Here is a 25689-nt window from a genome sequence, read left to right on the forward strand (position 1 = left end):
GTAGATTTGTTTAGATTTCTTTGGAGAGTTTTTAATATTAGGTTTAGAAGAACAAAGTTTGTCCCCAGCTATGTAAAGCCCTCTTTAATGTGGCTATCTTCTGCTTGTCACATCGATATCATTGTCAGTATTGTCATCACGATCCAGATGTTATAACTCAAAACCAAGGATGAATGTGGAAGAATATATTTTTCTTTAAGAGATCAGGGTATTCAATCTTAAATTTTTGTTCCTGATTCTCAAGTTGATGGAGATGAATATTGTATTCCAAACAAAATAGGCGGCAAAGCAAGATACAGTGCCGATGTAACTGAAATAAATGATAAAATTGACTGATGGTAGAGATCGACACACAAACAAACCAGGAGCCCAGGAATACTTACCAGAAAGCTTAACAACAAATACATAAGCAGCAGCCATTTTGATTCATCCTTGTGTATAGGTGTGTGATTAAATCCATTATTTTATGATTATCTTATTTTTGTAGAATCAAATTGAAAAATAAATATAACAATGTATTTGATACTCCTAAATATAATTCAGTTTTTGGAAGAAAGGAATTTCGCCAAGGCCCCAAAATAATTTAAATTGGCAAATGATTGTGCACATGTTGCACAACGTCTGGCAAACATCTATTTTGATCATTGTTCCATTTTTTATAATATTATTTTAGGTACGAAAGAGTTATGATACTATTTCTTGTTCATGTAAAATCAAATAAATGTTTTGTTATTATTGCCAATTCAAACGGAGATATTTAATATTCATATTATTACTGGTTGTACTCTTTAACATGAGAAATATTACTAATTCCCTAGGGTCAGCATGCAAGTGGACATCGTCCCAATCATTTCTCTTTTGCTAATAGCACGATTAGCATCAGTTGCGATCCGGGACCAGGATTAGCAGGATTAGCATCAGCTGCTAGCTTTGGTCGGCTCGTCCGCGTCGGGCTGCTATTGGCCGGCGGACAGATGCAGAAGCTGCTATATATGTACGCTAGCTTTGGTCGGGCTGGTTGCATACTACTGATTGCTTGAACGCTAGCTTTGGTCGGGCTGGGTGCGGCAGAAAACAAGTGCGAAGCGGCACCGATCAAAGGTCAAAACGACAACGACAAGACGACGCAAGAAAACGATCAACACAGAACCGCTGTCGAAGGAACACAACCCAATGAAGCCGACATGGAAAACCCAAGAGCCAATAGAAAGGAAAAGAAGCACGTAAGAAGAACAATCACATCAGCCTAGCCCACATGCAGTCAAAAAATGCTAAACGAAGCAAAGCAATCGCCACACCCGTTCAAAAAAATTGAATCAAATTACTGAATACACAAGACACGTGGCACATCAAATATTGTATGTAGAGGCACGTGGCACATCAAATATTCACCATGGGTCACTTTCAACCAAGTGTATCAATAATAGAGCGTAAACCTTGCCGCATATAGAGGCTTGGGTATACATGTGTAGGATACTTTCCGTCACTCTAGCACTGGCATGAGCCACTCAAATTCCAGAGTAGTATGACAGCCTAGGTTCGAGAAACAAGAGGAAGAGGGTTCGATTGAAGTGGTCATACTAATCTTAATACTAGCATCACAATAGGGAGTATCTGAAATGGGAATGGGTGGTGTACTGGTGTTGGGAATAGGTGTCAAACCATGTCAAAGAAGATTCCGATCCAGGCCTAGCGGGCGAGCCAGCAGGTTGCAAGGGCACTCTCTGTCATCTCACGGGGCTGTGACTGATGTGAAATTGTGAATACTCAAATTGAGCCTTCAGCTACGTTGCACGGATACTTCAGAAAGTGTGCATATTCAGCCGAATACTGCCCCGATACGTATCCCGTAAGTATTGCTTGATTTTTGATTTAAAAAACATTAATATTTGATACTCCTAGGATACTTCTGCAATACGCTTTGGATATCTGAAACACCTTGTTCGACGTGAAATCCCCTCAATAGTAAAGGCGCACCTTTTGAGAATTTCCAACATGGGTGTGAGTTCATGTCAAGACATGTCTGTCAATGTTCTTGTTCAATTCAAAGGTGACCAAGAAAGAGTCCATGCATTGATTGGAACAGCTAACCTAGGGAAATCTCACTGCCAATTAATGGAAGTGGATTAAGTGTAAGAAAAGAAAGGTGGTAATTCTATTGAGGCATGTTTTGACCTAAAAACTCATTTTTTTTTCATATTTTCAATAATTGATATATGTAATATCTATATATAAATGTATCCCCGTATCCATGTTTTTAGAAAATTGACGTATCGGGCGTATCCCTGTATCGTGTATCCGGTACGTATCCAAGTATCCGTTCAATGTAGGCCTTCAACGGTTGACACAGGCACACGTCTCCTACCACGCGAACCAATCTGTGGTTGAATGGTTAGAGGGACTGTGGTATCCCCAGTCCACCAGGGTTCAAGTCCTGGTGCTCGCATTTATTCTTGGATTTATTTCAGTATTTCCGACGATGCGCATTCAGTGGAAGGAAATGTTCCCATCGACGACGAGATGCCTACGGTGACTTCGTAAATTTCAAGATGATATGCCGGCTCAGTCTTTCGGATGTACTCATAGGGGTAGGGTGTGCGTGTGTGTGTTCATAGGGGTGAGTGTATGCGCATGTATATGAGCGCTTGCGTCTGTACTGTGTTCAAGACAAAAACACGTCTCCTACCACTTGCCTAATTATGCTACATGATCATTGCCACGCCTTGTAGTTTTCAGTCAGCCCTTGATGTGCTTCTGTACACTCCCATGAAAAGTCTATTTTTGGTTTGGCATTGTAAACTGAATCCACATAACATTGCAATTTGGTCGATCTAGACTTAATTGACATTAAGAGATATCATGCTTGATATCGTTCTCTAAATTCTGTAAATTATATTCTTAAAGGTTTATATATATATATATATATATATATATATATATATATATATATATATATATATATATATATATATATATAGATATATATTTGATGAGAACTGCCTTGTTGAGGTTCTTCGTCGTCACGTTCTACCAAGTGCACCCGCTCATGCCTGGCGGCTCCGTGAAGTTCTAGATCAGCCTGTTCGACTCTGAGACCTCGGGATGGACTAGAAAGGAGGTTTTTGTCGAATCACCCAAGGCTTACCGTTACAGGTTCACATACAAGGTGATCATGATTAGAGGAGAGTTAATTGTATGGAAGTACCACAACTGAGGCATTACGTGCGGATTGATACCAATTTTCATAATTTTTACATGTCAGTATGAAGTCTAGGGCGAGCCATTGCAAAACGGACTAAACAACGTATAAACACGTATTGCCGGGGAAACTGACTAGCAAGGGGCGCCTGAATGGGGCTGATGTGGCATGTTCTTTCACAAAAAACCCCTTGCTTTATATTGAATCACGCAAACACCCTTGTTCACAAAAAAGGAAAAAAATAACGAAATCAAGACGGGCGACCTCCGCGCCAGGGTCGAACGACGGTCGCGCTGGATTTCCCCCGCGCGCTGTGACCAGTGCTAATCGGCAACTCGTGTCAAGGTAAAGGCTCATGAAATTTTATAATCTAAAAGTGCACATGTCCGGGCCTTTCTGAACTGATTCGTGTTTCTTATGTGTTTCTTTTCGGATCTCTTTTATCTTTTAGTATTATGTGATATTTTTTTCAGGTCCTTGTGTATTGATTTTTTTCAATATATACAACAAAAATGTTCAGTGTATATTTATACAATAATGTTCAGTGTGTACTTACAAAAAATATCACATAATATAAACAAAGTAAATATACATTAAAAAATTCATCATATAATTAAAAAAGATTATTTTACATAGAACAAAATTTCAATGTATATAACAAAACTTTTCATTGAATATTATACAATAATGTTCATTGTATATTTTAAAAATAACACATAATATAAAAAATTCAATATATATTAAAATCATCGTCTATTTCAGAAAATTCATTGTATAATTAAAAAATCATTCCCTATTAAAAAATGTTCAATGTATATAACAATATTGTTCATCATATATGTACAATAATGTTGAGTGTGTATTTATACAATAATGTTCCGTATGTATTTTCAGAAATATCGCATAATTTAATTTTTTTTAATATGTGTTAAGAAAACTGCATCATATATTTATAATTAAAAAGATCATTGTATATTAAAACTGTTCAGTGTATCTAAAAAAATTCATCATATATTATACAATAATGTTCAGTTTGTATTTATATAATAACTTTTTTGTAAGTTGAATAAGAAAACCCCGAAGAATACCAACGATCTGAAGAAACCTACAACGTTTTTGAATACATGTTGAACAGGCCCATGTGAGTATACTCGACCAAGCCTTTTTTGATGGCCCATGTGAGTATACTCGACCAGGCCTTTTTTAAGGTCCAGGTAAGTATACTCGACAAGACCTTTTTTGAAATGCGCATAAACAAAGATATGATGCGCCAACTTGACAATGTGTATTTCAAAAAAGGTTTGATGTGTATTAAAAAATTATTGTGTAAAATCATTCTTACATTTCTTTTATCTTTTTCAGATCTTGGGTATTCTTCGGGTTTTCCTTTTTTTATGTATGCACATTTTTTATACAGGTTTTGTAGTAAATGGTGTATGTTTTTTCAATACTGTCGACATATTTTTAATTTATACTGAACTATTTGGTACGCGATATTTTTGTAAATACCCACTGAAAGTTATTTTATAAATATATACTGAACACCATCGTGTAATATATGGACAATTTGTTATATATATTGAACATTTTTTAACATACGATGATCTTTTTTAATTTTAGATGAACATTTTTAAATATACGATCATATATATATAATGAGATGTTTTTTCAATATATATTGAACTTTTTTATATTATGCGCTAACTTTTAATATTATATACAATGTTAATTTTAAAAATATTGATAGTATTAAAAAAACGTACATCATTTATTACAAAACATATATATATAAGAGATGCGCAAAAAATTTAAAGCGGAAAACCCGAAGAAGGCCAGGACGTGTCTATAAAAAGATAAAAGAAATACGAAACATAGAAAAAACACATAAAAAAACGAAACAGTCGTTCAGCAAAAAAAAAAACTGTTTCGTAGTTATAGTATAAAAAGCATTAAGCCTATCTCTTGGTTTCGCAGTGAACTGTCCTAGTGGTCAGCGCGCCTAGCCCGCGTTCTACGCATCCCAGGTTCGAATCCTGCCGGGCGAGTGTACTTTTTATTTTGCTGGTTCTGTCGTTTTTTTTCGCAAACGAGGCCCTATGTGTGATTAAATATATAAACTGTCCTCGTGTGATTAAATATATAAACTGAGGGTCCTTTTTAAAAGAACATGCCACGTCAGCCCTTGCCAGGCGGGCATCGCTGGTCAGTTTCCCGTCAAAATGTGTTTATATGTCGTTTAGTCCATTCTGCAATGGCTCGCTCTAGACTTGGTACTGACTTGTAAAAACTATCAAAATTGATATCAATCTACACATAATGCCCCAATTATGGTACTTTCATGCAGTTAACTTTTTAGAGGAGAGCGCGGCTCAATTGCCCGGGTCGACTTCTCGCGTGGTATCCTCATCCACGACGTGCTCTTGCGCAACAATATTCTTCGTCACATTCCGCTACCTCCTTCGGAGTTGCCCGAACTCAAAACCAACTATGTGCCCGTACACCGTGCTCTTGCCCAACAATATTCTTCGTCACATTCTGCTGCCTCCTTCGGAGTTGCCCGACCTCAGAACCAACTATATGTTGGACATGGCTGCCGTCAACGGGTGCCTCAAGTATGTCAGCATGACCTACCCTCCTATGAGGCTATGACCGAAAGCAGTGCTAGCTACTACTCCCTCCGTAAAAGAAATATGGGAGTACATGGGAGACTGGAGAGTCGGCGCATGGAAGATGGCGGCATGTCCTTCGGGGAACCGGCAATAGCAGCAGGACTACCATCTCAGAGCTTTGGAGATCGCAATAGATGACCCGAGCCATCTCGCATAGTTGCATGATCCGCCCGGCAATGTCGACAAGAAGCCCGTCTTGACGAGGCTCCACGCAGGCAGTCCTGTTGTGAGCATGCATGATGATGGCATTGTTTACATCATGACCAAGGTTGAGTTCTCAGATCGCAAGGCATTGGTGCTTGCTATCGACACAAGCGCCAAGGATCTACAAGCGGTGGCTGAGTTTGACGCTGAAAGATACATGGGTTTCAGTTACAGCTACACTCAAAGTGGGATCTCCAAACATATGGGTGTTGAGTTAAAAGAAGATCAGTGCCAGGATGATGCGGCCTCATGGACTACCGTCTCATACAAGAAAGAAAGGAAGAAAAGGAGGTGGTAACAGTAGTGGAAAGAGCATCAATTGTGGGTTTCAGTTTCACCTACACTCAAAGTGAGATCTCCAAGCATATGGGTGATGAGTTAAAAGAAGATCGGTGCCAGGATGATGAGGCCTCATGGACTGAAAGTCTCATACAAGAAAAAAAAGGTAGTCATGCAGCATGTAGTTTATTTACTTTGAATAAGATGCAATGGGTAATTTGTGTTCATCCATACGATATCTGGACCGTCAACATTAGGGAAAGCATAGGCTTTGGTACACCCGTTATCTTATCTAGCAATTTATTTCTGCATCGCGATTCGTGCAAGCATGTTTGTCTTTTTTTTCTTCCAAATAAAACAACATATGTACTTAAAACTTTGTAGGACAATAAAACATTCTAACTAGAACGTGGGAAAAAACCTCCAGATTTTTTCGTGAATCATATATACTAAAAATAATATATATTTTTACTCAAAAAATCTCATTTTGTATATTTATGACGGACGAAAAAATCTGAAAGTTTTTTCCCACATTGTAGTAAGAATGTGAATGTTTTGTTGTCCTGCAAAGTTCAAAGTTCATATGTTGTTTTGTTTTGAAGAAATGAAAAAGAGAAAATTTCATGTAGTAAGTTAGTTGTGGAGCACAGATCTTAAAACAACAGATTTTAAAAAAAAAAATTAAAGCAACATATTTTGATCGCTTCTGTTCCGGTGTCTCGACAGGGTTTTGATTATATATACTTTTGCAGGCCAGGTATGTAATAAATAGCCCCTTTTTGTCTAACAAAATTTACTAGTGTTGCTAGAGGCATGTGTGGTTGCATTGTGAGTTTAGAGTATGTGCTTTTCTGACGACTTTGATTTATACATCTCAACCATCCGAAGTACAGAGACAGTGATGTGTGCAATGAACTAATTATTGGCCGGTGAGAAGTGAGCAAAATATTTGAGTCCTCTATAGTAAAAACAGACATGAACACTAAGTTGTCCAGCCTATATACATGTAGGATACTTTCCTGGTCACTTCTCTAGCACTGGCATGAGCCACCCAAATTCCTGAGCAGTATGACAGCCCATGTTAGAGATACAAGGGGAAGAGGGTTTGATAGAAGTTTTCATAGTAATCTTAATACTAGCATCACAAAAGGGAGTATTTGGAACGGGAGTGGGTGGTGTTGGGAATAGGTGTCAAACCACATCAAAGAATATGCCGATCTAGGCATAGCCGGCGAGGCGGCAGGTTGCAGGGGCACTCTCTGTCAGCTTACAAGGCTGTGAGTGATGTGAAATTGTGAATACGACGTAAGGGATTAACACAAGCACATGTCTCTTCATGCTTGCCTAATTATGCTACGAGATCTTCTTCGGTACAACTCCTGAAAACATCAACGGTCCAGATCGTCCTATATCCCTTCACCTGGAAACTTAAAAAAGGGTAGGATGGTCATTGCCCCTTCCCCTCCCCAGCCCCGCCCCCACGACGTACCCGCGCGGCCCGTCGACGTACGCACGTGTACACGCGTCCGACGGCATTTTTTTACTGTGGCGACGTACGTACGTCTAACCGCGTCGGTGGTCAAAGAGCGTCGGTGGTCAATCCGCGCGGCCCCCGGTGAAAGCGCGTCGTGGCGCGTGAACTGCGGCCCGCCGTCCCGTCCTGTCCATCCCCTCGTCTGCCACCCCGCCGCCCCGTCCCCTCGTCTGCCGCGCCGCCGCCCTCGACTGCCGTCCCGTCCGCCCGTCGCATTATCTGCCCACCCACCCGCCCGTCGCATTATCTGCCCACCCACCCGCCCGTCGCATTCCATCCCCGTCCGCCCGCTGGCGACATGTCGTTCCACCGCGGCAGCAGCTCCGGCACCGGCGGCGACGACGGACCGAGCGCGTGGCCGTCGAGCCTGAGCACGCCGGAGACAGAGGAGCTGTACCGGTTTGGGCTCCTCGTGCCGCCGGGTTGCCGTCTTCCGCACAACTGGAAACTCGACAAGGACGGCTACCCGAGGCGCGGGCCCGGCGCCACCGCGGAGGAGAAGCGGACCGGCGGCCGCAACAACATCGCCGGCCGTCACGCGTTCTGGGACGGCAAAGAGTACGCCGCCGTCATCGGCGCGTACCGGCTGGCGGAGTCCGGCGTCACGCCAGACCTCATCGGCGACCACCGCCGCCTTCTTGTCCCGCGCCCCCGTCCAGAAGCGCGCGGCCGTCGGGCCCCTCCACCACATGCGCCGGCGCCTGCCGATCCCCCCGCCCCGCCGGAGGTGGAACTGCCGCCGGAGCAGGTGGTTCTTCGGGAGGACGGCGATCCCGACGATACGCCGGGTTACCTCGTCGCCCCGCGGGCGTCGGTGGCTGCAACGGCGGCTGCAGATGCGGCGGCGGCTGCGAGGGAGGCCGCCGAGCAGGCAGCAGCGATCCAGGCGGCGGCGGCGATTCCGCCGGTGGTTCCGCAGGCGGAGGCGGAGGCGTCGGAGTCGTCGGACGAAGACGTCATCAACTGGGAGCGGTTAGCCCAGGTCAGCGACGATGACGACGACGACGGCGGTGACGGCGCGGCGGAGTTCGTCGATCTCGCGGCTAGCGACGACGAGTAGGAGTAGTTGTTTATTAAAAAAATGTTATAAGTATGAACTATGTATCGTTTAGGTTCGGATAAACTCGTTTCGTTTCGGTAGTGTTGAATGGACTATGTAAAATATCTCTATGTTCAATCTAGTTTGTTCGAATATTGTTTTAATTTGTCTTCAAAATTTGTTCAAAAAATTAGCAAAATAATGAACGGTACCTGAGCAAGTACCTGAGCGATTTCACGGAATGCACCCAACTTTTGCCAGCGCGTGTGGGGCCCCACCCGGGCACCCCACGGCCAAAATGAACGAAATCCGACAACGAACGCACGTTGCGTCACGTCTGGGCAGTATTTTAGGGGTTTTCGGCCCGGAAAATCATAGAAAATCCATACGGACTCGAAACGCGACAAATTTTTGCGTGCGTGCCCTGCAAGGGCACTGTAGCACATGGAAAAAAAATGGGCACGTTTGGCGGATGCGAAGCGGAGACGTGCGATCGAGGGTCCCCTCCGCCCATACCGAAACCACCCCCTTCCACAGCAAGTACCTGAGCGGTTTCACGGAATGCACCCAACTTTTGTCAGCATGTGTGGGGCCCCACCCGGGCACCCAACGGCCAAAATGAATGAAATCCGACAACGAACGCACGTTGCGTCACGTCCAGGCAGTATTTTAGGGGTTTTCGGCCCGGAAAATCGTAGAAAATCCATACGGACTCGAAACGCGACAAATTTTTGCGTGCGTGCCCTGCAAGGGCACCGTAGCACGTGGAAAAAAATGGGCACGTTTGGCGGATGCGAAGCGGAGACGTGCGACCGAGGGTCCCCTCCGCCCATACCGAAACCACCCCTTCCACAGCAAGTACCTGAGCGGTTTCACGGAATGCACCCAACTTTTGTCAGCGCGTGTGGGGCCCCACCCGGGCACCCCACGGCCAAAATGAACGAAATCCGACAACGAACGCACGTTGCGTCACGTCCGGGCAGTATTTTAGGGGTTTTCGGCCCGGAAAATCGTAGAAAATCCATACGGACTCGAAACGCGACAAATTTTTGCGTGAGTGCCCTGCAAGGGCACCGTAGCACGTGGAAAAAAAATGGGCACGTTTGGCGGATGCGAAGCGGAGACGTGCGACCGAGGGTCCCCTCCGCCCATACCGAAACCACCCCCTTCCACAGCAAGTACCTGAGCGGTTTCACGGAATGCACCCAACTTTTGTCAGCGCATGTGGGGCCCCACCCGGGCACCCAACGGCCAAAATGAACGAAATCCGACAACGAACGCACGTTGCGTCACGTCCGGGCAGTATTTTAGGGGTTTTCGACCCGAAAAATCGTAGAAAATCATACGGACTCGAAACGCGACAAATTTTTACGTGCGTGCCCTGCAAGGGCACTGTAGCACATGGAAAAAAATGGGCACGTTTGGCGGATGCGAAGCGGAGACGTGCGACCGAGGGTCCCCTCCGCCCATACCGAAACCACCCCCTTCCACAGCAAATACCTGAGCGGTTTCACGGAATGCACCCAACTTTTGCCAGCGCGTGTGGGGCCCCACCCGGGCACCCCACGGCCAAAATGAACGAAATCCGACAACGAACACACGTTGCTTCACGTCCGGGCAGTATTTTAGGGGTTTTCGGCCCGGAAAATCGTAGAAAATCCATACGGACTCGAAACGCGACAAATTTTTGCGTGCGTGCCCTGCAAGGGCACTGTAGCACATGGAAAAAAATTGGGCATGTTTCGCTAAGTTAAAAAAAATGAGCCTACTTGATTAAGTAAAAAAAATGGGCACGTTTGGCTAAGTTAACAAAAATTGGTTAAGGTAAATTTTTTGATACAGTTTTAAAAAATGAGCCTATTTTATTTAGTTAAAAAAATGAGGCCCTCTATGAAAAAAAAACGCCGGCCATCTCGCTAACTGACGCGCATGCGTGCATGGGGCCGTCCCACTAACAACGACGCCGCAATCAGCGCTCGGGCAACGTCGTTAGCCGACGCGCATGCAAATTTTCCTTGTACGTCCAGCCCGTCTCGCCGCCGCCGCGATCTGCACGTGCTACCGCCGTACGCCGCCCGTCGCCCCACACTCCAAACGGTGCCCGCGCCGGCCTGCCCTGACCTGACCCGTCGTCCTCTATACGCTGACGGTGCCTCTCCCACCGTCGCCCCACCGTCCAAACACCGTCGGTGCGCCCGCGCCGGCCTGCGTACCCTGACCCGTCGCCCACTATACGCCGCCAGTGCCTCTCCCACCGTCGTCGTCGTGTAAGTTTTTTTTTTGTCTGTTTTTTTATACGACGAGGCTCATAGCAGTATGATGGTATGTGACAGAAAACTATTTGATGCAGTATGAATATCGACGGTGTGATTCTATGTTCTGTTCAAAAGTGGGTTAGCCTAGTTGATAAACTGTCACCAAGTCAGAAATTCCGGTTTTATGAAACGGATATGCAGGGCATGTTTAGAATACCATCGATACAGATGCGTGATTATTTGCTTCACTCTTTACTCCAAGGTTACAATCCAAGTAGCAAAAAATTCATGGTCGAAGAGAGTTCTGAAAGTACTGCTGGAAGTAAAGTCCTTATTTCACTAAGGCCTGATGATGTGTACTCCATATTTGGTTGGAAAAACAATGGTTTGGGTTTCTTAGTACTGAAGGAGAAAAAGCAACCAAAAAAATACCAGTTAGTTTTGTTAGCAAGAAAAATGGTAAGATCATGATTGATGATCTCATAGAAAAGATTGTGAAGAATAAGAGCACTGACGATGAATTTATTCGGATGACATTTCTAGTTCTCTTAGGAACTATAATTGCACCAGTGCCTCATGAATACGTTCCGAAGAAATACTATGCCTTAGTGCAAAATATTAAGTTGATAAGGAAGTTCAACTGGAATGCATTCACTTCGCGATTCTGTTTATCGGAGATTGGTAAGCTTCTGCAGGACGGCCATGTTAGGCAGTGGCCCCAGGGGAACCTCGCCCTTTTGCAAGTACGTTGTATTTATTAATTTCAACACTTTTGTTATAAAATGTCACGGAAGAACATGTAATTTAATTAGTTTATGTGTTTTGCAGTACCTATATTGGGAGAAGGTGCAACCAATCACCGGTCCAAAATATGATCCGTTGGCATTGTTGAGCCCGCTGATGAGGAACTGGACGGAAGATATGGCTGTGAGAAGAGACAAATACGACTATGAATATGGTCGTGGTGTTGGGATGGTAATCCGAGTAATCATGTTTTTTTTACATTTATGAAATAAAATTAAGTGTGCATATGGTATGTATAATTCTCTTGTTGCATTTGTAGATCGATGACAACATTACAGAGGAGTACAGGCTGAAAAAAATTGCAGAAGAAGAAGCTCAAAAAACCAAGAAAGCTAGTAGCAAAAAATCTAACATTACTGGAATGAGGAAAGAGGGCAGTACCTCGGAGGCTTCGAGCCAGAAGCCTACTATGGACCGGATTTTGAGTGAGATGAATGAGCTTCCGAAGGAAATGCTTCGTTTGCCAGAGTTATGCGCACAGGTAACACTTGAGCACGTCACTTTAATGTCCATCACTGAATTGAAGAACTAAGATGAAATGTTTTCTTGCAGAGGATGATTGAGAAACTGAACAAAACCGGCGTCTTCTACAAACCCAGTAACCTGGAAGAAGACGAAGAGAATTTGTACGGAGGCATTAATGAGTCTTCAAACGATGGTGGACTTCCGAAAAAAGAGTTTGTATATCAAAAAGATTATTCAGACCGGTTCCGCACACCTTCCAAAATGAATTTGCAAAAGGATGATGACGGCGTTGATGTCACTTCTCGTGGAAACACACCTTTTTACTGCACACCTGAGTACTGGGATAGTTTCAAGTGTGATATGGATGATCCTATCCAAGTACCAGAAGTATCAGATGAAAAAGCTGCCACATCTTTAGGGACGGACGAGATCGCATCGCATGCATCGCTTGGTTCTCAAGGAGTACAAGAGGAAGTGGAGGAGGTTACTGGCAGGCGCAAGTGCAGAGGATCACAACATGTCAAGTCTCCTTATGTGGTCCCTAAACCGAACAAGCGAGCAAAACGTTCTGCGAAAGAAAGTAAGTTTTTTGTGTTTCTAATTGTTCTTGCGTAATAATTATTTATATATTTGCGTTTATAAATATTTGAGTTGTGTGTTCCAGAATTGTTCCAAAATGGTGGTGTTAACAAATGTAGTGATGAGTATGATGTGGTGAAAGCGTCCATCAAGTACGTGCGCGCATGAGTATTCACAAAAACATGCCAAAACAGAAATTTTCAATGATGGCATGGAAGAAGGTCTCACTGTGCGGAGAGCTTGTCAGATTATTAACCATGAGTGGCTAAGTGGCGACGTAAGTTAATTTCATATATTGTTTTACAATTGATTCGAAAATACCATTGTTAAATCTGACACATTATTTATAGGTAATTAATGCATACTCATCATATTTGGTCGACAAAGTTAATGATGATCGTTTCATGTTGACAACTTGGAGGATACATTGGTTGCTTCACATTAGACCCGGAAAGAAGACCGCCAGTAACGATTATGAAGCAGAGTCGCATAGTAATGGACCCGTGAATAGATGTGAGGACGAGTATTTCAAAAAATCAAAGGTAAGTTTGATTGGTTACACGGTACATACATACGATAGTATGTGCTGATTGTGTTTTATGGTCCTTGTGATGCAGACTTATATTCCTCTAAACAAGGAAAACACTCACTGGGTTACTGTTGTCATGCATAGCGGGAAGAGAGAGTTCCAGGTTCTTGACTCGTTGATGACCGGAAAACTTGACAGTGTTACTAGAGAACTCATTGAGGACCTGGTAGGTTTAACTTTCAAATGTGCATTTGGTAACATTCATTTTCTTTAGTACACTGAATGACATTCTTTCCACCATGTTAATTATATCTTTAGAGAAAACAACTAGCAGAAGATATCCAAGAAGCAAATGCAACCGGAATTGTGAATTATCCGGATGTTTCCAATTGGCCTATTCAAACGTATGACATGCCAAAACAACATGATGGGTGAGTTCTTACTTTGACAGAATGTTGGTCCTGTATGTACAGTAGATATTTAATCTTCGTAAATTGTATGCACTAGGAATTCGTGTGGAATATTTCTCCTTCGATGCTTTCAATATTGGGATGGTGACAAATGGACAAGCTTACTTTCACAGGTACGCAAGTAATGTTTGTACTACGATGTACAATGAACGCTGTGCTAACACCACTTTTTTTCAGAGGTCAATTGATGATTCGAGAGAGGTAATGATAGCGCAACTTATCTTTTCGGAAAAAAAACAAGCTTGATGAAGTGAAAAACAAAGTTATTCGGATATCAAAGAAGAAGAAATAGATGTGCCACGGAGGAGTTTTGCATGTGATTGGGTGGTACTGGAGGACTATATTTTTCAAACGCTTTGCGCACTTGCTTATAAATTTTATGTAATAGACATATTTATTGATTTTGCCACTATTTTGTTCCGAAAAGATTATACACTTAATTACGTTTTTTATGTCCACATGATATTTTGTTTCATAAATATTATATAATCAGTTTTTTTTTGTTTACATGATTTTTTGTTTCCGAATAGTTATATGCGTACTTACCGTTTGTATGTGTACATGATATTTTGTTGAAGAAATATTTAATACTAACTTTTTTTTTGACACTAATGTTACAATTACATATATGTAATACAATCTCGTTTATTTTATGTACACTATACTATGGTAGCGCATTATTAAAAAAACGCGGCAATTTTGTTTAGAAAAACAAAAAAAATAGTTTACAAAAACAACAATAATGTTTACATTTACATATATGTAATCGTGTCGTCGTTAAGTTTTTGTACAGTAAACTATGGCAGCACACTGCGTGTTATTTTGTTAGCAAAAAGTTGGTTTACAGCACACTGGGTGTTAGTTTAGTTTAGAAAAGCTAAAAAATATATTTTAGGTAAAAAAATTGCCCGCCCGTCCACAACGTGTCTTAGTAAGCCCGTCGTTATCAAGCCCACCGGGCGACTACGACAGGCGTTTCAGAACACGCCGTGTAAACTAGGCCCAACAGGGCAGCATCGACGGGGTAGTAACCAGAGGAGTTCAATGTGCCGACGGGAGCTGAGTATATAAGCTGGTCGTCGTCCCATTCGGCCGGCGAGGTGGGACTAAACTTGCATCGGCCGCGGGGCGACGTGGAGACAGCCAGACGCGACGTGGGCCAACCCAAAAAGGCCATGGACGGCGCGGACTTCTCCACGGCTCGGCGCGCAGTGTGCCGGCCCAGTTAACCCCCGCTGAGACGACGCGCCAGGGAAACTAACGCTAGTTTAGTCCCACCTCGCCGGCCGAAGGCGACGACGACCAGTTTATATACCCAGCTCCCGTCGGCACATTGAACTCCTCTGGTCTACTACCCCGTCGATGCTGCCGTGTTGGGCCTGCTTTCCACGGCGTGCTCTGAAACGCCTGTTGTAGTCGCCTGGTGGGCTTAGTAAGACACCCTGTGGAGACGGGCGGGCATTTTTTTCCTTTTTTTTTCTTTTTCAACAATAATTCGCAGAGTACTTCTCTTATTTTAATATATTTGACAGCCGACGGAACTGTAGTAAATACATGCAGAATTCATAATATAAACAATGAATAGTGAATATTTATATCAACAATAATGATGTTTCAACATAACAATTGTCTCCACAGTAATTTTATTGTAGTGGACAGAAAATAACAAGTCTAAAATAACAACGGTCTGTAGGCAATAATCTTGTTTCACATATATAAAATACTCAACACGAACATAAATTTAACAAATGTTTTTCATATAAATGGAATAGGTAAAACACTTGCATCGTCTTCACTTGAGTCTTCAAGCCCAGTTGCTGCACAGAATAAATAAAAAAATTGTGAGAATCAATGTACGGTAGATGAATCAATGAAACTAACATAAACAAAGCAAAAAGACATACAGTTACATATAAATGGATGCAGTAAAACAGATGCACCGTCCTCACTTCTGTCTTCAAGCCCAGTTGCTGCATAGAATAAACTATGAGAATCAATGTACCGTAAATGAAACAACAAAACTAACATAAACAAAGAATAGACATACTCTTCATTTTTGCTGCATGTGCTCCTGTTATGACCTGTGCCGCTGCATATGCTACATTTTCGTCCAGATTTCTCGTCAAATGCTTTAGGCCTCTCATTTTTTGTCACATCTGGGCCACCCTTACCGCGACCTCTACTGTTCTGCTTAGGTGCGCCCTTCGTCGAAACCTTTACTGGATCACGAACCAGAATATGATCTCGGTTAGGCTCAAATGGATTATTGTTCACGAACCTTCGCTGACTATCATCTTCATTTCCCTAAATGTCCTTATTCGCTATAATATCATCCAGAGCTGTCGTCAACTTGTCGAATAAGAACGGATTACTGCATGCCACATGACATGCTTCTGAAGATTTGATGGTCAACTCACTATATCTAGCTCTGTCCTCACTATTGGACCAACCCCACGCAAACAGATCGCTGGTGCGCTTCACGGGCAGTCCAGCTCGTGCTTTTTTTGAGAATCTTCGCAGGACACAACACTTGGGTATCACAGGTAAGTTGAGTGCATTCAAAACATGAAGAATATGCTTGCAAGGAAGCCCTTTGCGAGTCATACTTCGGCAACTACACTTTATAGTTTCTGCCGAGTTACCTGGCGTATAGTCCACATTAAATCTGTGATCCCTGTTATTCTTCCACGCAACCACAAATCTCTGACTATCGGGCCCTGTCAGTCTATCAATTACCTCAAGCTCCTGTACCTTCTTCATATCTTGTTGCAACATATAAAAGTTTGCCTGCGTGAATGCTTTCGCAGCATACGACTCAATGGCCTGACACTCAGTCACTGTTACTGGAAGAGTCTGTGAGGCCGTGTAGTCATCATAAGCTTCATTCTCACGGAGGCGAACAATACAATTCTCGTAGTGTACAATCATGTCAACGATCGTCATACCATAGTCAAGATGAAAGTGCAGGCTGGAGTTCAGACTCTCACTCCTCTGATTACTGCGCATACCAAGGAAAAACCCACTAGACAAATATGATGCAACCCAAAGCGTCCTCTTCCTGTACATCCTATGGAGCCATGTTTTCGTTCTCTCCGTCTGCCATTTGCGCACAAACGCGGCCCATCTCTCCTCAAAAACCTTATGTGTAGTGGCATAGTACAATAATGCCCTGAACTCCTTCAATGACTTGTGGTTGAGGTGTTTCTGCATATTCTTTTCAATATGCCATGAACATAGACGATGCCACACGTCAGAAAGCACCTTCCTGATAGCCCTTATCATCACTGCATCTCCATCGGTAATTACAGATTTGGGCCTCTTCTGACAGTTAGCTTTCAAGAACATGTTAAGCAACCAAACATATGTAGCCTCAGTCTCGTCTGAAACAATGGCGCAGGCGAATACCGTAGTGCAACGGTGGTTGTTCAGACCCACAAAAGGGATGAACGGCATTCCATACCTGTTCATCTTGTATGTGATGTCGAAGACGACAACATCACCATAGTTTAGATAATCCCGGCGTGACTGCGAATCACACCAGAACAGGTTTTGGAGCCTGCCTTCGTCAACTGTGTGCTCAAAGAAGAAGTCTGGATCTCTATCCTTTCTGGTCAACATGATTCCTATGGCAGTATTAGCATCACCTTGTGCAAGCAATTTCATCTTCTCCCTATAGCACATGTTATACAGCTTTGTCCTCTGAAACAGTGACTTTGCATAGGACCCATACCTGCTAACGACGTTGTCAAAAATGATATGTTTTCTTATCCCAGCTCCAGCCATAGCTAAGATCTCAGCTCTCTCAAATGCTTTGATCTGATTATGAGATCGGAGGAAAGGGACTTCGTCCGGTCGTGCAAGAGTGTGGCTGTGATCATCGGAGAAACTGCTGACATACCAAAGATTAAGCTTTTTATCAAGCTTAACTGTCAAATGGGCTTCGCAGAAGAATCGACTCTCCGGTCTAAGCCTGCGGGTCCGGCCTTCCATGGTACAGAACTTGGCCTGTCGTTTTCCTGCGGCGGAACAGAGATACCTCCTCAAGCGAACAGTCCTTGCGCGATCCTTTGAACGTTTTAGCGAGTCCTTCCTGATGCTGAACCCACGTTCTCTCGCGTGCTTGTTGTAGAACGTGTACACCTCGTCTAATGACCTGAATGTCTTTACCATCACTGCCCAATGCCTATCAAGTGACTCTTGCTGATATTCATCATAGCACATGTCAAGGTCAAACTGATCATCGTCGCTGTGCTCATCGTTCCCGCTAGGACCATCAACACCTCCCTGCAAAATATGACATATAACCTTGCATGTCAATCTGTTCTTGTATTGTTACTAACCATAAATAATGTAAAGAACTTACTTGGCAACCGCTCCCACTACGAGATGCATCGACCGCGCTCTCGGCATTGTCATCATCTATATTATTACGCTCATTGTCACCATTAGCATTTATCTGTGCACATGTAAAGTAAAATAAGTGGTCATACAATTTTAATGTCAATCATTGCCCTACAATTTTTTCAACATACCTGGCTCACACTATCTGCATAAAATTGTTCATCTATATCATATTCCTCATCGTCATCATTGCCATGTAGCTGTACAAATTTAAAAGGACATGTAAGTGTCAAATAACTAGTTTGTATTCAATATGTTTTGGTCAACATTGAAGGCACTTACATTACCACTGTACGATTCATCCTGACTCATATAGTTGTCTCCGGAAGATTGGTTCGCATTCAATGACGAGGATCCATTATCGCTACCGGGATCATCACGGGCGTATCCGGTTACTTGCTCCATCTATGCACATACAAATAAGGTGTGAGATCAATGCCAACATTCCACAACATCATGGCGAATACAGTAAATTCGTCAATAGTGACATGACTATGTGGCATGCATACAAATTTGAACATACAAAATCATTATGAGGTCATTAAGAGGTCACTACTCTCCTCTCTAATTTAGCTAAGTAGGGAATCATTTTGCATAAAAATGCAATGGACAAATCAAAAAGAAAAAAAAAGAGCCAGAGAACCTACTGTGCGCCGTCGAGGGGTCCTCACCTGGGGTCGACGCCGATGCACTGCTGCCACCCACGTCGTGGAGGGCGCGTACCAGGACAGAACGTTGACGCGGGAGCGCTGGGTGTTTCACCGGCGACACGGCGTGTGCGTGAATACGGACGCCGTCGGTGCTCGCGACTAGACGGGCACGTCGGGGTCGACGTCGTGACGGCGGTGGACCACGGCGGCGTTGATGCCGCTACGGTTTCCTAGGCGGGGATGGGGTGTCGGTTTCACGCGACACCGATGACACGGCGCGTGGGTGACTACGGACGCCGCCCGACGTCGTGACGGCGGTGGACCACGGCGCCGTCGATGCCGCTAGGGTTTCGTACGCGGGGATGGGGTGTCGGGGTGGGGCGTCGTTTTTTTTTCCTTTCCCGATCGCACTACCGAACCGCACGGTATGCGTACGACGCGGGCGTACGGGCCGGGACGTACACGGGCGGCCGGCGGCGGGTACACAAATACATAATTTAGTATGGACAATACTACCCCTTCTACGTTTATTGGGGGGGGGGGGGGGTGTTTGTACCGAAGTAATTGTGTTATGCTACATGATCATTGCCGTCCAAGTTATAAGATGGTCCCAACTATTTTGGACCGTCCAAGTTTCCTTATCCAAGGGTCTCGATTGAATGCGGTGACCTATTACCTCTTAGGAGGTAACTAGCAAACATGTCCGTGCGTAGCAACGGGAGAATAGTCCGCACTCTCCTTCTAAAAGAACACATTGCCCAAGGGTAAGAATCAGGCTGCACATGTGGTAGAAATAAAATCTGAGAATTCTCAAGGGTAGACCTTTGTCGACCTGTCTTCTAGCGTAGCATTCCGCCACACCATCAGATTGACTCATAGCCTAGACGTTCCAAATTATTGATTGGGTCCAGGCTAACGTGGAAATTGTTAATGAGGTCGCACCATCAAATTGCCTCTGATGACCAAGTACTGTTAGTTTTGCTGTGAGCTTGCATGATAATGGCTGAGAAGCGGGTCTTGACGAGTCTCCACGCAGGGAGTCCTGCTGTGAGCTTGCATGATAATGGCATTGTTTACATCATGACCAAGGTTGAGTTCTCAGATCGCAAGGGGTGGGTGCTTGCCGTCAACACGAGCACCAAGGCTCTACAAGCGGTGGCTAAGTTTGACGCTGAAAGATGCATGGGTTTCAGTTTCACCTACGCTCAAAGTGGGATCTCCAAACATATGGGTGTTGAGTTAGAAGAAGATCACTGCCAGGATGATGCGGCCGCATGGACTACTGTCTCATACAAGAAAGGGAGGAAGAAAAGGAGGTGGTAACAGTAGTGGAAAGAGTATCTATTGTGAGTGCTTACAAATGCATGACGAGCATCTATTGTGGGTGATGACATTTACTTCCGCTGTTTGCTTGCTCAATGTACGTGAAAAACTGTATTCTGTAACTTGAAATCGTATATGTGGGACACATTGCGATGAATAATATAGTGTTAGTTCAACAAAGCATTCTGCCTTTAGGACTAGGAACCCCATGCAAAAGTAGCTTCTAGCTTAAGGCCTTGTCTCGAATGCAAGAACTAAAAACATGGAGGAATTGAGAAGTCATGTCCTGAATTCCTATATGAATCCAAAAGACTGTTTTTTGGACACCACACCAGGGCTTGCACCACACAGGAAAAACACAGTAAATCTTTCTTTTTTGACACAAAAGAGAAGAAACTATGAAGTGGCTGCTAGAGGCATGTGCGGCTGCATTATATTGATATACATCAATAATAAGAGTCTTACAAAATTACTAACGCTGCTAGAAGCATGTGTGGCTCCATTGTGTTGAAGGTTGGAGTATGTCCTTTTCTGACTACTTTGATTTATACATCTCAACCATCCAAAGTACAGAGACAGTGATGCGTGCAGTGAACCAATTATTGACAAGAATGAACAATAGACATGAATGCTAAGTTGGCTAAGCCTATATACATGTAGGATACTTTCCTGGTCACTTCTCTAGCACCGGCATGAGCCACTGAAATTCTGAGCAGTATGACAGCCTAGGTTCGAGACACAAGAGCAAGAGGGTTTTGATTGAAGTGATCATAGTAATCTTAACACTAGCATCACGAAAGGGAGTATTTGGAATGGGAATGGGTGGTGTTGGAAATAGGTGTTAAACCACATCAAAGAATATGCCGATCCAGGCTTCGCCGGCAAGCCGGCTGGTTGCAGGGGCAGTCTCTGTCAGCTTACGAGGTTGTGACTGATTTGAAATTGTGAATACTGAATTTGGACCTTCAATGGTTGACAGAAGCACGCGTCTACTCCCACTTGCCTAATTATCCTACATGATCATTGCCACGCCTTGTAGTTTTCAATAAGCCCTTGATGTGCTTCTATGCACCCCCTTGAAAAGTCTGTTTTTGGTTTGGAATTGTAAACTAAATCCACATAATATTGCAATTCGCTCGATCTAGACCTAATTAACTCTAAAAAACATCATGCTTCATATTTTTCTCCAAATTGTGTGAATTATATTCTTAAAGGTTAATTTGTATTTGTTGAGAAGTGACTTGCATGTGCATGGTCACTAGTATAAGCAACTAAATTGTTTTTACAAATTTCTTGAGTTTCTTCAAGGAAGAGACCCGCAGTCACAAGACCAAAATCCGTCAGATCCAACTATCCCAACACAAGGACGAAAACACTCTGTACAGTAAGCGCGCTATTTGTATAGTGAGCCTCAATCTTCAGAATTGGGTTCTGGGTAGAGAAGAGAGCTTGTAAATTGCCACGGCAAGAGATTACGTGAACTTCCTTACAAATATTCATTCAATATGAGCCACCCATGGATCACAGTGTCATGGGTTCCTAGATAAGAGCAGCATATCTATTCATCATGAGTTCGTTAATATCTGTCCCTTCAAAATTGGAGCGGGCTACAAGCAGAAAATTAATAAGTAAATTAATGGTTGCAAAAAAAAGTAGCTTCAAGGTGAAAGAATAACAGTGAAACAAACAATGTGATTCAGTGAAACAAACAAACAAGGTGAAAATGTGCCGATCCATTAGCTTCCCTTGGACATTGCTTGAAACAAATCTCTGGAATTCCATGGGCAATATGAAAACCATCTGGAAGGGTTGCTGCATCAGGGCTCAAAATCTCTGTCACGCCAGTGCATGCTTGAACCAGTTCAAAGCAGTCCAATTCGACTACTGCTTCGTACAAGAAAAAGGGGCGGTCCTCCAGCAGATGATTGATTTACTTTGAAAAAGATATAGCGGGTGAGTTGCTATGTTTTTCCCTATGATAGGTGGACTTTCAATAAACCTTTCTGAATATACTTATGCTAAAGTTGACCTTGCGCTTACAGTTACGTTGATTCATGATTGCACAAGATCATTGTGTCCTGAAGTTTTATAAGTGAAGAGTTATCCGAAGCAACAAATGAATCAAGCAGAATCAACAAGCAAGGTTGCTTAGTACTTAAATCCATCAAGGAAGAAGGTCTACATCAGATTATGATTGTGTGTGTTCTGTGTCTCGATAAGGTTTTTGATAATATTCTTTATGCACAGTCAGATGTGTATTTGTATTATGCTGAGACGTTGGTAATAAATAGCCCTTTGTCTTACAAAATTTATTATTAGCGCTGCTAGAGGCGTGTATGGCTCCATTGTGTTGGGGGTTGGAATATGTCCTCTTCTGCGACTTTGATTTATACTACATCTGAACCATCCAAAGTATGGAGCAGTGATGTGTGCAACGAACCAATTATTGGCCATGAGCAGTGAGCAGTGAGCAATATATTTGAGTACTAGTAAAACCAGACATGAACGCTAAGTTGGCTAGCCTTTATATATGTAGGATATTCTCCTGGTCACTTCTCTAGCACTGTTAGCAGGCATGAGCAACCAAAATTCTAGAGCAGTATGACAGTCTAGGTTTAGGACACAAGAGGAAGAGGGTTGGATTGAAGTGATCACCATGGTGGCTAACAGTAATCTTGGTACTAGCATCACAAAAGGGGGTATCTCGAATGGGAATGGGAGGTGCTGGGAATAGGTCTCAAACGACATCAAATGTTATGCCAATCCATGACTAGCTGGCAAGCCGACATGTAGCAGGGGAACTATCATGAATCTTGCCAGGTCGTAATATGATAGGATTGGCGCCAGGTTTACCTGGACCAATCGTCAGGCTTCCCCGACCCAGTCCGTCCTGGACAGGGTTCTAGTTTCCCCGGAATGGGACCTCCGCTGCCCTCTGGCTTCCCTCCGTGCCATCACCCGGATTGGCTCCGACCACATGCCCCTCCTCCTGTCCTCCGCCGATGAGCGGCCGTCGATCCCCCCCCCCCCCCCCCCCCGATTCTGGTTTGAGACATTCTGGTTGTCCCAAACCGGTTTTGTGGAGGCTGTTGGCGCCCGCTGGGTGGAGGCCCGCGCGCACCCCCATCCCCGCCCTCCCTCGGCCATTGACTCGTGGCATTTCTGTGCCAAGCGTGGCCGGCAGTTCATGAAGGGATGGGGTGCCAACTTGGGGCGGGACCTCCGCGATCGTAGAAGGCCTTGTTGACCGCCATCCAGGCCCTAGACCTGCGTGCTGACGCAATCAGCCTCTCTCCTGACGAGTGGCTCTCTCGCTACGACTTAGAAGACCAGCTCTCCGTCATCTACACTGATGAGGAGGCCTATTGGCGTCTCCGCGGTGCCCAGAAATGGGTTTTGAAGGGCGACGCGAACACGGCCTACTTTCAGGACATCGCGAATGGCCGCCGTAGACACAACACCATCCCCCTTCTCTGGGATGGCGCGTCCCTCCTGCAGGACCCCCGTGACACTCGGGCCCATGTTGACGGATTCTATAGGTCCTTGTTCTCTGCCGCTCCTAGGAGCGGCCTCTCCCTGGCCCTTGATTGCTGGACTGGCCCCCAGCTGGTCACTAACACGGAGAACGCGGCCCTTACGGCCCCCTTCTCCGAGGGCGAGGTCTGGGCTGCCATTCGAGGCATGAACCCCACCTCGGCTCCGGGTCCTGACGGCCTTCTGATGAAATTCTTCCAGACCTTCTGGAACGTGATTAAACTGGAGATCATGGCCATCTTCGACGAGTTCTATGTTGGATCCATCGACCTCGGTCGCCTCAACTATGGGATCATCTCGCTCATCCCGAAGGTGCCAGGCGCCTCCGACATCCACCAGTTTCGTCCAATCACGGTCATCAACGTGATTTTCTGGATTCTAGCAAAAGGGTATGCCAATAGGGTGACCCTTCTTGCGGACCACGTTACCCACCCAACCAGTCCGCCTTCATTCAAGGGCGGTATATCTTGGATGGGGTGCTTGTTCTTCATGAAGTCCTCCATGAGGTTCGATCTAAACACCTCAAGGCGGTTTTCTTGAAGATCAATTTCCATAAGGCCTATGACACTGTTAGTTGGCCCTTCCTTCGGGAAGTTTTGCTCCGGAAAGGCTTTGACGACCGTTGGATCACCAGAGTGATGCAGATGGTCTCTTGCGGTCGCACTGCCGTGAACATCAATGGAGAGATCGGCCCTTACTTCCCCACCCTTTGTGGGGTTAGACAAGGCGATCCCTTCTCCCCTTTCCTGTTCAATATGGTGGTGGACGCGCTTGCCGCCATCCTGGATAAGGCTAAGGCTGCTGGCCATATTCGTGGGATCACCCCCCACCTGGCCGGCGGCTCCGGGATCTCCCTCCTCCAGTATGCTGACGACACCATCATCATGGTCGAAGGCTCGGAGACGGACATCTCCAATCTTAAGTTCCTTCTCCTCTGCTTCCAACAAATGTTTGGCCTTAAGATAAACTTTGACAAGAGTGATGTAATGGTGATGGGCTACTCTCCGGCCGAGTCCCTTGCTATTGCCAACCGACTTAACTGTCGCCTGGGCTCCTTCCCCACGACCTACTTGGGAATGCCCATTAGTGACTCCCGGCTCACCGTCGCGGACTTGCGCCCGACCGTGGCCAAGCTTCAAATGCGCATTGAGCCATGGCAGGGTAGATGGTTGTCAAAGGCGGCTCGGACAATTCTCATTAACTCATCCCTCTCCAGCCTCCTCTTGTTCCTCATGAGCTTCTACAGCCTTCACGAAACTCTGCACCATGAGATCGCCAAAGTCCAGTCTCGTTTCTATTGGGCAGGCGACAACAATAAGAAGAAATACCATATGGTCAGCTGGCCTGACATTTGCAAGCCCAGGGAACAAGGAGGCCTCGGTATCATGTGCTCTAAGCGCATGAATATAGCCCTCCTATCCCGATGGCTCTGGCGCATCTCGCAAGGTCATGGTGGTCTCTGGCTCGACATCATCCGGAACAAGTACCTGCGTGGACAGCCCCTGGCCTTCTGTCAGAGATCTGGCGGCTCCCAGTTATGGCAGTCGGTCGTCCAACTTCTCCCTATCCTTCGCATCGGGACCTCCATCTCGGTGGGGTCCGGAGCGGCGACTTTGTTCTGGTTTGACCGGTGGGCTGGAGACACCCCCTTCGTTGTGCGCTTCCCCGACCTCTTCTCCATCGCTGTCGTCCCCTTGATCTCAGTTGAGAGGGCCCTTATTGACTTAGGGCGCCTTGCTTTCCGGAGGCCTTCTG

At 44.7% G+C, this 25689-nt stretch overlaps 1 pseudogene; it reads left to right on the plus strand.

Moving 5' to 3' along the window:
- The first annotated feature begins 10853 nt into the window (after positions 1–10853).
- LOC123120798 (uncharacterized) lies at positions 10854–14318 on the plus strand (annotated as a pseudogene).
- The last annotated feature ends 11371 nt before the right edge of the window (positions 14319–25689 follow it).

This window comes from Triticum aestivum, chromosome 5D, assembly GCF_018294505.1.
Source record: "Triticum aestivum cultivar Chinese Spring chromosome 5D, IWGSC CS RefSeq v2.1, whole genome shotgun sequence".
Classification (NCBI taxonomy): domain Eukaryota; kingdom Viridiplantae; phylum Streptophyta; class Magnoliopsida; order Poales; family Poaceae; genus Triticum; species Triticum aestivum.